Genomic DNA, 14,725 nt, shown 5'->3' with positions numbered 1-14,725 from the left:
AGGCTTACTGTATTGGCATTGGAAACACAATCTTGGGATAACGAGGAACTGTTGCAATTGCTGTTGGATACACTAGAGACAGATAAGACAATATTTCAGAACCTAATACTAGCTAGACCAGCACTGGCTCAGACAGTGTCAGGAAGGCAACCATGAATGAATGAAGTAATGACTTCTGTCTGTGTCAGATACAGCAAAATTAATGACACGTGCAATAGGTATAGCTATGCTGGGGGCACAAACATTAGGTTAGCTGATGTTAGATGAGTCAGCATCAGAAGGACCAATATTGGATAAACTAGTGTTAGGAATGCTGGCATCTGTTGAGCTGGCACTGCTAATGCTGATGTCAGGTACAGCAGCATCTGGTGAGGCTGGTGTTATGGCAAAGACAGAAGGGACGACATCAGTTGAAAAAATTGGGATAAAAAGCTGGTTCCACCACACCTGAAGGAGCATCACCAGTAAAGACAGTGAGCTTCATAATAATGAGGATTAGTAGTTTGGTGCTGGGTTCTCTTCTGAGCTACCTCACAGTTTTGAACTTTTTAAAATTCAGACAGCAGAAAATCATTTCTCAAAACCTTTAGATCTGTGATTTTTTTTTTTTTTTTTTTTTACTCATTCTTATGTGGTTATATTTTATGAGAGGAAGGGGATTTACCTGTAATTCACCACTGTGAAAGAAAAAAACTAAAATAGATATTTGGGACTCTGTTGAAATCTGATAATTTTCCAAAGCTTTCTTAATTTAATACCTAGCAAAATCATGAAGTTTAAGACAAGTAGACAATGACTGATATTGAGTCTGGTTCTAAACAGTTTAAGTAGTTGGCATGCCATGTGCCAATGGAATTTGTTTGCCATAGCCACACTTCCTGTGATATGACTGTAGATAACCATAGGCCCAACAGGCCAACTAGTCAACAACAGAAAGAAAAAAATGTCCTTAAGGGAAAAAGACAAGCATCCTACCTAGTAAAAGTTAAGAATAACTATTAGCCTGTTCTCATGAATGTAAACAAAATGGTAGCAGAAATCCACTTATAAATGCAAAAAGCTCCATGTTCCATTTGATGTACCTAGGGTAGCATGTTAATGCATAAGAATCATAGCAAAAGTAAGAATAAGTGATCATTCTATAGCTGTCCTTTATATTAATCAGGTTGGTTAACTCGTATTAGTTCTGAAGCTAAAAAATGAAAAATAAATGCAATACTCCCATGGAGAGATTAGCTATTTTTTCAGAGCTATAAGGTTTCTCTAATAATATATTTTGAAATTGTAATCTTACTGTTCACCAAGAAAGCCACAATATTTATAATAATACAGTTATAAAAGCATATTTGGACTGTTTCCATTTGGAATGCAGTGCAGTCCTCAATATATCACTTTACTCACAGGTATAAAGTAACATTTTGAATAGGTTGAAACACTAAACATTGGATCAATATTAAAAAAAATGCTTAGCCCCCTGTTGATGTTGCTGCATTGGAACTGGTACTTTCATTAATACAGGTCTTCACTGTCTTCAGTATTATACTGAGCACTTCAGATCATTAACCACTTATTGCTATAGTCTTTACTATAGCCATTCTCCAGAGTAAACCAACATGCAACCTTGACATATCACATTTTTCCTACAGATTACAAAAAAAAATGCCATTTCTGGACTGCTACCATACAGTTCTGTCTTTTGAGTACAGCCGCTAAACACAAAATTCAAAGTATAGCAATTTACTCAGAAAAATTTGTGAATGCAACAGATGTTACAATACTAGTAATATAACTTCTTAACTTTGTTAGTTCTCAAAATGCTGAGCCCAAGTTTACAATATAGCCACATGAAGCCTTAAACTGTTACAAACACTCAACTCTCCTTGTTAATAAGGAGAAATTAATCATAGGCACAAAACAGCCTATAATTGCAAAGTACCTTGCTAAGGTAAGGGAAAACAGCTCTTGTACTTTACAAAAAAAAGTACCAAACCAGGCATGTCCAAGGGTCAGCTTCTGGTGATTTCTCCTGTCCACCTGGAGAATCTGGGCATACTGGGACAATGCAGCAATTGCCTGATGTACACAGACAACTGTTTCCTCCTACCACCTAACACTACAACCTGCGAGAAAAGCGCTTACATAGCCAAACAGAAAGCAAAGCTCTCTCCACCCAAGATTATGCTAGACAGTCAAGAGGAGAAGGTTAACACCTGCACTACACCTCAAGCAACACATAGCCCTTCTAAACCCACAACATCAACACCCTCACATAGCAACACTAAACCCTCATATGCGGAGGCCCTTAACAGTAACCTGCCCAAGCAACAAGGACCTCCAAAGCTAAAATGCAAACAAACACCAATCACAACCAAAGTGTCACATAGCTCACAACACCAGTGTGCCACCTAACAACAGCCCCTAAGGCAAGACAAAGTACCCAACACTTTAGTCATAGCTGACTCTATAGTCAGGTACACTGATGTCCCACTCAACAGGCTGAACAAGGAGAAAATTACAGTCAGTTGCCTGTCAGGTGCCAGGATCTGCCACATAATGCATGCACTCAAGTCACTCCACAACAAGTACAAATATGACTCTGTCATTGTCCATGCTGGAGTGAATGACTTGAGATGTACCTCCCTGGACTACATGAAAAGAGACATGGAAGAGTTCTCGGGTCATGTGGCTCAGGCAGGTGTGACCCTAGCTCTGAGTAGCATCCTGCCTTTGCCCAGAATGATACACAGTATAAGGACAAAATGATTGACTTCAACAATTGGCTAAGCTTCTAGTGTCATTCAAAGGGTATCCAGTATCTGTCTGCCTGGGATGACATGATCGACAGACCATGATGCTTTGCCAGAGATGGTCTGTACCTGTCACCTCTGGTATTCAGGTTATTGGCTAAGGTACTTGCCACCCCTATAGTGCCTTGTTTAGGCAAAGTTCAAAGGACAAAACCACCACCGTAATAGATACAAGCATGCAAAATCTGAAGGTAATATTGCTTAATGCTAGACGTCTAAACCTCAAAATGCACTTTCTCGAGGCACTCCTAAAAATGGACGACATTGATATCTGTGCAGTAACTGAGACCTTGTTCAAGGCTCCAGAGAGCACCCCTGCAATACCAGGCTACAACTCATACCACACTTTTCGGCCACCAAACCAGGAGCGAAACATTAAAGGTGGAGGAGTGTCCATATTCACCAAGGATATTCACACCACCAGGCTAGTTGCCCAACACAATGTATCTGAAATTCTCCAGGTGCAACTAACACTAGGTAAGACTGCAATCCAAGTTGGAGATTGCTACAGATCCCCACCATGTCCCAAGATTCTCACTATACCTGTCTTAACATACTGGAAACTATTAAGATACAACCAAACACCCTAATACTGGGTGATTTCAACTACCCTGCCATTAACTGGAAAAACTACTCGTGTATCAACATCTTTGCCCAACGGTTCTTGGAATTCATAAATTCCAATGCCCTGGATCAAATAATCCACAGTCCCACCAGGGGGTTCAATATCCTAGACCTGGTCATTACCAACATGGGAAATCGATGCTCCACACCTATGGTCACCCCCTCGTTGGTCAGGTCTGACCATAAGCTAATCACCCTTGACATCCACATCCCTCCCCCACTCCCCAGTAAGGAAATCTCCATAAAAAATGTCTCCAAAGCCAACTTCATGCTACTCAAGTCAGAAGTGACAAACTTCATGACACCCATGCAGACGGGAACTGAAAGTTCGACTGCTGATTCCTACACTAAGGCACTGTATGAGCACATCCACTCATGTATGAATTGTGCCATCCCAAACAGAACCAAGATGCTCTCCTCCAAAAAAAGGAAGCCAAATCTGGTGGTCCCCTGCCATAAACAAACTTTACAACAAAAGGAAGAAACTGTTGCAGAAAAGAAGAAAATCCCAGGATGCAAAAAACTCCCTTACCAGCCTCAGTAAGAAGCTGAGATCCCTCATAAAATCCTCCAAAGCTAGTTATGAAAATAAAATTGCCAAAGGCAACCACAAGGCATTCTATAGCTATGTCAAGAATCTAAATGGCAATGATCAGATCTGCTCTGAGGTACAACAGAATGGCATTAAATATACTGATCCCAAGAATATTGCCAATATCCTGGCAGATCGATTCAGTGCCAACTTCACCCCCTTCTCACCCGCTAAAGGCCCCATCTCAATACCGAAAGATTGCAAAATTCTGGTAATAACAGCCACACAGGTAAAAAATGCACTCTCCAAAGCTAAGAATACAGCATCCATGGGACCAGACGACATCCTAGGCTGTGTACTACATGAACTGCAAAATGAACTGGCACCTCACCTAAGTGCCATGTTTCATTATAGCCTCACATCAGACTTCGTGCCCACTGAGTGGTGCACACCTACAGTTTTCCCTCTCTACAAGGGGGGATCCACCTTGGATACTGGGAACTACCGCCCCATCAGTCTAACGAGCCATGGAACATATTATCATGGAACTTATAAACAAAGTCACTGGCAACCTTCAAACACTTGACCCCACCCAGTTTGGGTTCGTGAAGGGCCGATCTTGTCTCCTGAAGCTGATTGACTTCTTCAAATCAGTCTCCAGAGCTGTGGATGAGGGTAAGGCAGTCCACACAGCCTATCTGGACCTTGCCAAGGCCTTCAACACCATCCCCCAATCTGGAATCATAGATAAACTTACTAAGCTGGGCATTAATCCCTACATCACTCGATGGGTTGCCAACTGGCTTACTGACAGATCCCACACTGTAAAAGTAGCCGACTCCAAATCCAGCTCCAGAGAAGTGACAAGTGGAGTACTTCAGGGTTCTGTCCTGGGACCGTTCTTGTTTGGCATCTACTTCCCTGAAGTACAGACCAACACTAAGGGACTCTGGCTAACAAAGTTCACAGATGACTGCAAACTGGGAGCCATTATTGAATCCCCAAATGATGTGGATATTCTACAAAAGGGCCTTACAGAAACAGATGCTTGGTGCCAGAGCCATGGGATTAAGCTCAATGCCAAGAAATGTATAGTTATCCCCTTTGGGAAAAAACATGTACCCGTGAATTACCACATAGGTGGCAGTACACTAAACACTGAAAGTGTGATAAGAGACTTAGGGACACAGGTGGACAGTGGTCTCACCTTTGATAACCACATCGCCACAACAGTCAGGAAATCCTTCTATGTGGCACACATCATCACTAAGGGCTTTTCATCCAGAAAAAAGGAGGTTATTGTCCCACTGTACTCATCCCTCATTAGACGCATTATAGAATACAACACCCCATTTGGTATGTACCTCTCAAGACATCTGCAAAAACTGGAAAGGCCGCAGAAATACCTCACTAAAAGAATTACAGGCCTAAAGCAGATGCCCTATGCTGACCATCTAAAAAACCTCCAGCTATAGTCTGTCGCATATCGTCTACTCAGAGGCGATCTCTGCTTAACATACAAGGCCATGTCAAACCCAGTGCTGTTGAACATGCTACACTTAAAGAAATCACAATCCCTCAGAGCCACATGCTCCAGAGATCTAAAACTTGTCATCACAATGAACAAAACATGCTGGAGGGAGAGGTTCATGACCCAGAGACTCCCCAGACTCTGGAATAGACTGGCCATACATGTTAAGCAGAGTGCCTTTTTGGCCCTTTTCAAAAGGAACTTTGATGATTGGATGGGAGATAGGAAATTCACCCTGGGGATCACGCCAGTTGCCCTGCTAGATAGGGGGTTCAGGGAAGTAAATATTGTGGGAAGAAATATCCAGGGAATTGTTATGACTAGGCTTGTAGAGGCCCTAGGGCCGATAGCCTAGTACCAACCTATGAACTTGTGAACCTATGAACATGACTGCTTGCTATCTGTCTGATAAGGAGGTTTTAAACCAGGCAAGAGAGTTTAGAGAGAGGCATAGGGAAGATAGCTTTTTTAGTAATAGATGATTAGAAACTGTGTCATTGTGCTACAAAGACATATTTTGTTGTAGTTAAAGGATAACACAGCAAGACATGAATATATTCTGTTCAGTTATGAGTGGGGCATGTAAAGAATGCACAAGAATTGTAGAGTGAGGGTGGAGTGTGTGAGACTGATAGTATACTGAACAGGAGTATTATTGAGTATAGTGTACAACAGGAAAAGCATAAAAGAAAAAAAAATAGGATTAACTGCATTTTCAAGAGTTCTTTTTTTAGAGTACTACAATAGGAGTCAAATCCACTGTAAAGAAATTCTTTACAGCAGCACTGGGATTGTGGATAGAATTATGTTGTATGGTTAGGGTCTTGTCAACTGAAGAAAGATCTCTGAGGAAGGAAGACTGGACATAGGTAATTATGAATGTGTGTCTTAGCCAGGGGAAGTAGGAACAGACTATCCACGTCTCTTTAGGTTATACTTTAAGATGTGCAGGATATCTGTGAATTTGAAAACTCACAAGTTCCAGGACTTGGAGACAAGGTTGAAGTAAAGAGCATCACATGTTGGACATTTGTGGAATCAGAAGATCCCTATCACTAGAACGGAGGGATCTGTTAGGGAAGTACAGGTGTAGGGCCATACTTAGGGCACAACATTTTTCAGGGTGATGCACTATTCTGTGTACAACAAGTAGTTGAGAGATAGTGAGGCAACTCTAGTCAGTTGAAGGTGTTTAAAGGTGATGAAGTGATGTGATGAATATGATTTACTGGCTGCAGCTTTGGCTATTTTGTTATAGTGCTGCTCCAGTTTGCTCTTTTGAGTGGACTGCAGATTGGTGAAAATTGGAGAGATATATAATAGTCTGGGGGGTAGACAAGTGGATGCTAGGATTGTCCTGCTACTTTCACTGAGATAAAAAACAGACAATAATAGACAAAAAGTCATTCTATAGCTCAGGCCAGCACAAATATAATTCAAATCCTTGGAAATTTTGGACAACACTTAACAGCATCCTTTACCCAGGTAGTCCCTCTAACCCCTCTCCCTACCCAAACACAACTCCTGATGAAACAGCTACCCTACTTAATTCACATTTTATTTCCTCCATCCAAAATCTCCTACCCTCTCAACCTACCTCTTCCTCTTTACCTGACCCCACACCTGCCCCCAACACTACTTTTTCCTTTAAGCCTGTTCCCATTTCCTACATCAAAGCTCTACTGCTCAAACTCGAACCCTGCTCTCCCTCTACTGACAAATTAAATCCTACCTTCCTCAGACTCGCAGCTGACTCTATTGTCTACCCAGTGACAATATTAATAAATAGATCTATGCAAGAATCTACTGTTCCTTCCCTTTGGAAATCTTTCTACACTATCCCTCTCCATAAAGGAGGTAACTCCACTGACCCTTCCCACTATCGACCTATTGCCATTCTGTCCCCACTAAGATACTAGAAAAATGTATCCACACTCAGCTTCTCAATCACCTTCTCAATCTCATCTTACTCACCCCTACACAGCATGGTTTTCACCCCTATCACAGCACAACTACTGCTCTACTCTCCCTCACTCACACCATTGCAGAATCTTTGGACAACAATAAACTTACTTCCTGCCTTTTTCTTGACCTCTCCAAAGCTTTTGATACAGTGTCTCATCCATTACTTTTATCTAAACTTGCCAACATTCACCTATCCACCTCCACCCTCAGCTGGTTTACTAGCTATCTGTCTGGACACGAACAATCAGTCAAATGGTTCTCTTCCCCTTCTCCTTTCTTGCCTATCTCTACTGGTGTTCCACAAGGTTCCATCTTAGGTCCCCTCTTATTCAACATCTTCACCAATGATCTTTTCACCTCATGCTATCAGTCTTCTCTCATACAATATGCAGACAATTCCACAATTATTTCTACAGCCAACAACATCTCTGACCTACACTCCCTAACCCAAAAAGCTCTACTTTCCACTGAACAATGGCTTTCAAAAAATTACTGATCCTCAATCCCACAAAAAACAAACTATTCCTCTTTCTGCCCCACTCCCTTATTCATCATAAATCCTCCTTTGTCATTAAGTCTTGCAATAATACAGCTATCCAACCTAACACCTACACCAAACTCCTAGGGGCCATCATCGACGATGGACTAAAATTCAATCAACACATACAGCAATGCATAAAGAAAACACATCAGAAACTAGGTCTCTTATACCGGAACAAAAAGTCTCTCAGTCCCAAGGTTAGACTCACCCTAGGACAAGCACTTCTCCTCCCCTCTCTTCTCTATGCTGCTCCAGTTCTCACAAATATCGAAACAACTACCCTGAACAAAGTCCAACAATCCTACCACAAAATAGCCAGATTCATCTCTAACTCCCCAAACAACACACACCACTGTATTGCTTTAAAGTCTCTACAATGGCTAGAACTCCCACAACTACTACATCTCTACCAATTTCACATGCTGTACTCTATGCTCTTTAAACCTTCCTACTGTCCATCCATATCTCTTCTTGTCTCTGTCTACCCCCCATCTCGATCCCTCCACACCTCTAATCAACAATTGCTTGATATTTACCACCCAAATAAGTCAGTAGGTAAGCTACTCTACAAACACTCTGTGGCCCAAGCCTGGAACAAACTTCCCCTGGACATATGCTCAATCTATCACACCCCACTATTTAAAAAGAAACTTAAGACACATTTACTCAATTCCAGAATCTGCCCCTGCTATGACCCTACATAGTTCACTCCTCCCCCCACATTGGAATCACTCTCAGTTGATCCTACTCACATTCTGCACTCTCCAGCACTAGTACAGTTACATAGTATTTTCCTGAAAAAAAAAACACTTGCTGTCGTTTAACTGTTGCTAGTGTTTGTTTCTATTGTTTGCTGTGCTTGTTTACTACTGTAATTATTTATTGTCCTATCTGGAGCTTTTGTCCTCGGGTCTCCACTGAAAATGGGACAAAATCCCAGTTGGACTAACCCGGTTAACAAATGTCAATAAATAAATGTTTTACTCTGTATTGAAGATGACATTTTTTGTGTTTTTTTTTTTTTTATTGCTTGTTGAATATGCAGGTCAAATTTCATGTTGTAATCTATTCTGGCTCCTAGTAATTAAGAATTTGAGATTGTTTTTGATTATTGTTTCATTTGAAGAAGCTACTGTAAAGGTGTTTTTGCATTCAATATGTGAATTGGGATGAAATTAAGTAGTTTTGTCTGTTGGATTTCGAATGAGGTGAAATTTTGCTGGACATGTTTTAATGGAGGTGAAGGTATCATGAGTGAGTTGTGGAAGTTTGGTAGCATTATGGGCAGAGCAAATAAAAGTAGAAATAGGATGGCATGTTTTCAGGATGAGTACAACTCATTAATGAACATATTGAATGAAAAGGGCCCTAGAATAGATCCTTGAGGAAAAACTGCAATCTCATTTTACTGCTTGTGATCTGTCTGATAGGTAGCTTTGGAATGAAAAGAGAGTGAAATGGGAAAGGCCTAATGATGCAAGTTGATGTGGTAGTTTGCCATGGGAGACTGTGTCAACGTTTTTGATAATTCTAAGAACACTACTATCACAATATTGTTTGTGCTGCATTTTGCACTGATGTATTTATGAAGTCCAGTAGTACAGTAACAGTGCTATTTCTTGGCCTGAATTGGGTGGGGAAGAAGAGGTTATTTACAAGGATGAGTTTAAAGAGTTGAATGTGGACGCTCTTTTCCAGGATTTTAGATAAGGGGGAATTTATTGCTCTGGGTCTGTAATTTGAGAGTTCAGTGAAATTGCTGCCTTTGTGAAAAGGTAGGATATATGATTTATTTTCCCAGAAGATAGGGGCATAGGATTCTTGAGCAGATCTGTTTATGAGAATTAAGATGGGGTAGGCTATGGCATTAGTAGTAATTCTCAAGTAATCTGCTAGTAAGATGACTACAGTTACGGAGGTAAGTTATAATTTGACAAATCATTTCTTTATTGTGGAGGTCAGGATAGAATGAAGGGAAAAGGCAATGGGATAATTGCTGCTTTGGTGGCTGTTATACATTGTCCTATTGTTATTGTTTGTTATTATTGTTGGTGGCACGGTGGTGCAGCAGTTAATGCTGTCACCTTACCGCAAGAGGTTCTCTGGTTCGATTCTCGGCTGGGGTGCCTTCTGTGTGGAGTTTGCATGTTCTCCCTGCGTTCGAGTGGGTTTCCTCCGGGTACTCCAGTTTCCTCCCACAATCTAAAGACGTGCTTCTGGAGCATTTCTCCCCGGGCCTCCGCTGAAAACAGGATCTGTGGAACCTAGTCGGACTTTCCCGGTCAATAAATAAAAATAAAATATTATTATTATTAAATAATAAAGTTATGGTATTTATGATGTGGGAGTTAAAAAGTACTGGAATACTTTCTGAGTGCATATCGGGTATGGGATGGGCTGCTGACACTGACCTAGGGTTAAGAGATTTTTGATGGAGCCCCACTATTTGTTTAGGTTTTGTAGTGACTGATTTGTGAGTTAAAGTAATAGTTATTTTTTTCTTCTTTTACTTTATTTTTTGTAAGATTTAAATAATATTTGAAGTTTTGAGGGTCTTGCTCGATTTGTTTTTGTTGCACGTTTTTTCATTACTTATCTCGTTTATGTATCAGGGGCAGTATTCTCCTTGATACTCTTTCTTCTTTTAGCCACCTAGTCTTTCAGTATGTTAAGGAAAGTCATCTTAAATAATATTACAGCATCATCTAAAGAAATGGTTTTGAGCATGTTCCAGCTGATTCATTTGAGTAAATATGAATGTTTAATTATTAAAGATGGTGAGTTTATGTCCATCAATACAGTGATGTTTTCTGGGTTAATGGGTATTATTTCCAATAGCAAAAGTGGAAAGATGATCACTAAGTGTGCCGAGTAAGGCTCATTATAAAGCTTTTATTTGGATTGGAGGTCGGTATCCAATCCAGTAGGGATTGTTTATTACTAGGCTTGTTGAACCTGGTCACGGCTTGGATAAGTTCAGTGAAACTTAACAGAGAAATAGTCGGCTCATTTGGCACTCAGTGCTGCTCCTTGATCCTTCACCGATATGAACCTCCTCCCTTTTCTAAGGAGGAGTGCAAGTCCTAAAGCCCTACAAAAAAAAAAAAGAAAGAAAGAAAGAAAGAAAGAAAGAAAGAAAGAAAAGAGTTTCTTCTCTGATCTGTACTCCACCCTTCTCTAAAGAGGAGCAGCAGTTCCTAAATCTCTACAGTCCTGTGACCTCACTCACAAAAGGTTCGTTCTCGGATCTAGGACGGCTCTATGTGACATCAAACTGTGAGAGAAAAAAAAAGAAAAGGTCCTTTCTCTAACATGGTACTCTTCCCACATAAAGAGCAAAAACTGAAAAAAATGAAATAAATGAATATGGATCTGCTGATCACACACCCTTACTATCATCTTACAGCTAGGTCAGCTGCCTCCTATCTCCCACCCTAGCTATGCTTCTGAAACCAAACAGGTTTAGAGATACTGAGTTGGAATGAGAGAGGAGTAAGAGCCATTCATTGTTTGGGAATCCAAAAATGATTGTTTGATTGAGGATGACTGAGGTTATCCAGGAAAGAATATTTCCATAGTGGATATATTGTCTCTTGGTGGATATGTAAAGCTACTGATGGTATTTATGAAGTCCAGTAGTGCAGTAACACTTCTATGGTTTGGTCTGAAGCCATGTTGTGAGGTGAAGACAAGGTTATGGTCAAGAATTATTTTAAGGAGTTGAATGTCTGGCAGTTGACACAGAGAATTAAGGAGCTGTTAACGAGCTGTTTCTTGTGGTCCAAGATTTGATTCTCTCAGACTCTATTGCCTAACAATGTGACTCTCAACAAGTCACTTAATCAGACAGCAATCCTGGGATGAGTCTGAAAGGGTCCATGGAGGTCATTGCTGTACCAAAGAATCCAAATAAATAAATATAGACATACTTTTCTAGGATTTTAGATAAGGAGGAAGATATGGCTACATACAATTTTTTTATTCAGTCTTTTAATGGATACGGATACATCAATGTTGCTAAAGATGAGGGTTTGCAGGGGTAGAGAGATTGTTAGGATGTTAGAGTACATTATTATAACATCTCCTCCTCCTTCCTTCTTTGTCTTCCAGTCAAATCTATAGATGTTGTAACTGAGAGGAGTGATTTCTGTATCTTTGATTTCTGGTTTCAGCCAAGATTCAGATATGGTGAGAAAGCCAGATGAGTGAATGTTTATATAAGCATGAAGGTCAGTTATTTTATTGGTAATGCTTCTAATATTGATATGGAAAAACTTTAGTCCTGAGTGTTCATTGGATTGGTGGCATGAAGTGAGAGGTTTGAAGAAAGCAATGTTGCAATTAGGCAGTAACAGTATCCCAAAGTTAGGATGTATGTCACCACAGAGGTTAACGATCTGTAGTGGAGAGGCTAAGAAGAGCTTTTGTGTAGTGTCATAGATCATTGAGTTTGTTTTGGTATTGCTGAGAAGTCATTTATACCTACTAACCCAAATCCAGATGTTAGTGTTACATTAAGGAGAGTATTAAGTAAGAATTAAGTAAAGCACCAAATATTACAGTTTTTTTTATGTACGAGGTCATATGCTTTAGAGTAGCTGGAGGGTATGGATTGGAAGAAAGTGGAGGTGCAGGAATTACATGTGCACAAAGAATGATGAGATTTTATAGTGAAGGATATGAACTCAAAAGAAAGGATAGAGGAGGATGGAGAGACTACCATTTGTTGGCAGAAAGGACCAGGATATAACTGAATATGTGAAACATTGAAACATACTTGATTAGTGTAATGAACTGCCAGGAAAAGTAGCAGAATACAAGACAATGGAGGGTTTCATGAAGGCACAGAACCATCAAAAAGAGCAAATGAGGGAGGGGAAAGGATGGGATGGCAGTAACATATGATAGCTGCAGAAAATCAGCAGATTTGTTGGACATTTCAACACTTGTATGTCAATGTGTCCACAAGTCAGAATTTAGATTAATAAAAAAAGAAACTTAGCCTTGGAAGGGCTCTTGATTTGTCTCCTAAATGCCATTCCTTCTCAGTATACAGCTCAGCAAGCTCCTGCCTGGTGCCCTGCAGAGTTCTACAGCAGCAGAGAGACAAAAGAGAGACTTTGGAGTGATTAACTATCATTTTTCTGCATTTTCGTGCTGCCTTTAGCTAATTCCACCTAAAACACTGATTTTCTAAAGTTTCTGTGATTTAAAAAGCTTGTTTCAGCTACATATTGTACTTATTCTACTGCCTGCAGTTTAACAAAGTAGTTTTTGTGTTTAAATTACCTGTTTAACGGTTGAAGGCTACACACTCATTTCTGTGCATTTAAAGTGTTCTTTTTATTGTATCTGCTTTATTTTCTGAAAAAAAATATATACTTGTTTTCCCGCCTTTCTAAGCTAGAATAGTCCAGTTTTCAGGTTAGTGCTGAATTCAGGGCTGTATTACAAGTTTCTGTGTTTGCCCATACTTTACTTGTATAGAAGGAAGTTTCTATGTTCACTGTGAGAGAGGGAGCTTTGAGCAGCCTATCTGTCCCTGGAGGAGTGGTTTCAGCCCAAAAATTAGTAGTTTATTGGCCATTTTGGGCTAATTTCTCTTTCATTTCCCTGCTACAAAACCCTCATTTGCAAGGTTTTTGCACTAGTATACAGCTCAGCAAGCTCCTGCCTGGTGCCCTGCAGAGTTCTTCAGCAGCAGAGAGAAAAAAGAGAGACTTTGGAGTGATTAAGTATCATTTTTCTGCATTTTCTTGCTGCCTTTAGCTAATTCCGCCTAAAACGATGATTTTCTAGAGTTTCTGTGATTTAAAAAGGTTGTTTTAGCTACATATTGTACTTATTTTACTGCCTACACGTTAACAAAGTCATTTTTGTATTTAAATTACCTGTTTAACTGTTGTAGGCTACACACTTAAGTGCGATAGCCATTTCTGTGCATTTAAAGTGTTTTTTTATTGTATCTGCTTTATTTTCTAAAAAAAAAAAAAAAAACAATACTTGTTTTCCCACCCTTCTAAGCTAGTATAGACCAGTTTTTAGGTTAGTGCTGAATTCAGGGCTGTGTTACAAGTTTCTGTGTTTGCCCATACCTTACTTGGATAGAAGGAAGTTTCTCTGTTCACTGTGAGAGAGGGAGCTTTGAGCAGCCTATCTGTCCCTGGAGGAATGGTTTCAGCCCAGTAACTAGTAGTTTATTGGCAATTTTGGGTTAATTTCTATCTCTTTCATTTCCCTGCCATAAAACCCGCATTTGCATGGTTTTGCACGCAGCGTAGCACTGGTTAGCTAGGGTATAACTATTTCCGACTCCACAAAGTCTACGCTTCAATTTTTCCCTTGGAACTAGACAAACTTTTAACTTAAGCACTCAAACCATTCACTTCTCATCCCAGCACTTGCTCAAAACTCATAGCAAGCACTAATAAACCTTAGCACTAGACCCCCTTATACTGTAAAGAAGGACAAGGCTCTCTATTCGACCTTAGCGGCCAATCAGTAAATCAGTTCACTGTGCCTATCCAGGCATGTCCAAAGGGCAGTTTCAGGTGTACTTTCTGGTCCAACTGGTGAATCTGGGCATTTTGAGGCAATGTTACAATTGCCTCATGTACACAGACAACCCTCTCCTCCTTCCACCAAACATGCGAGAGATGCAATTACACAGCCATTTATACTGGAGGCTAAGCTCTCTCAACCCATGATTGGACCAGGCAGTTAAG

The sequence above is a fragment of the Protopterus annectens genome, chromosome 2.part2 (genome assembly GCF_019279795.1).
Source record: "Protopterus annectens isolate FY-2018-M chromosome 2.part2, PAN1.0, whole genome shotgun sequence".
Classification (NCBI taxonomy): domain Eukaryota; kingdom Metazoa; phylum Chordata; order Ceratodontiformes; family Protopteridae; genus Protopterus; species Protopterus annectens.
The sequence above is the reverse complement of the archived record's forward strand: the minus strand, read 5'-3'. Positions refer to the sequence as shown.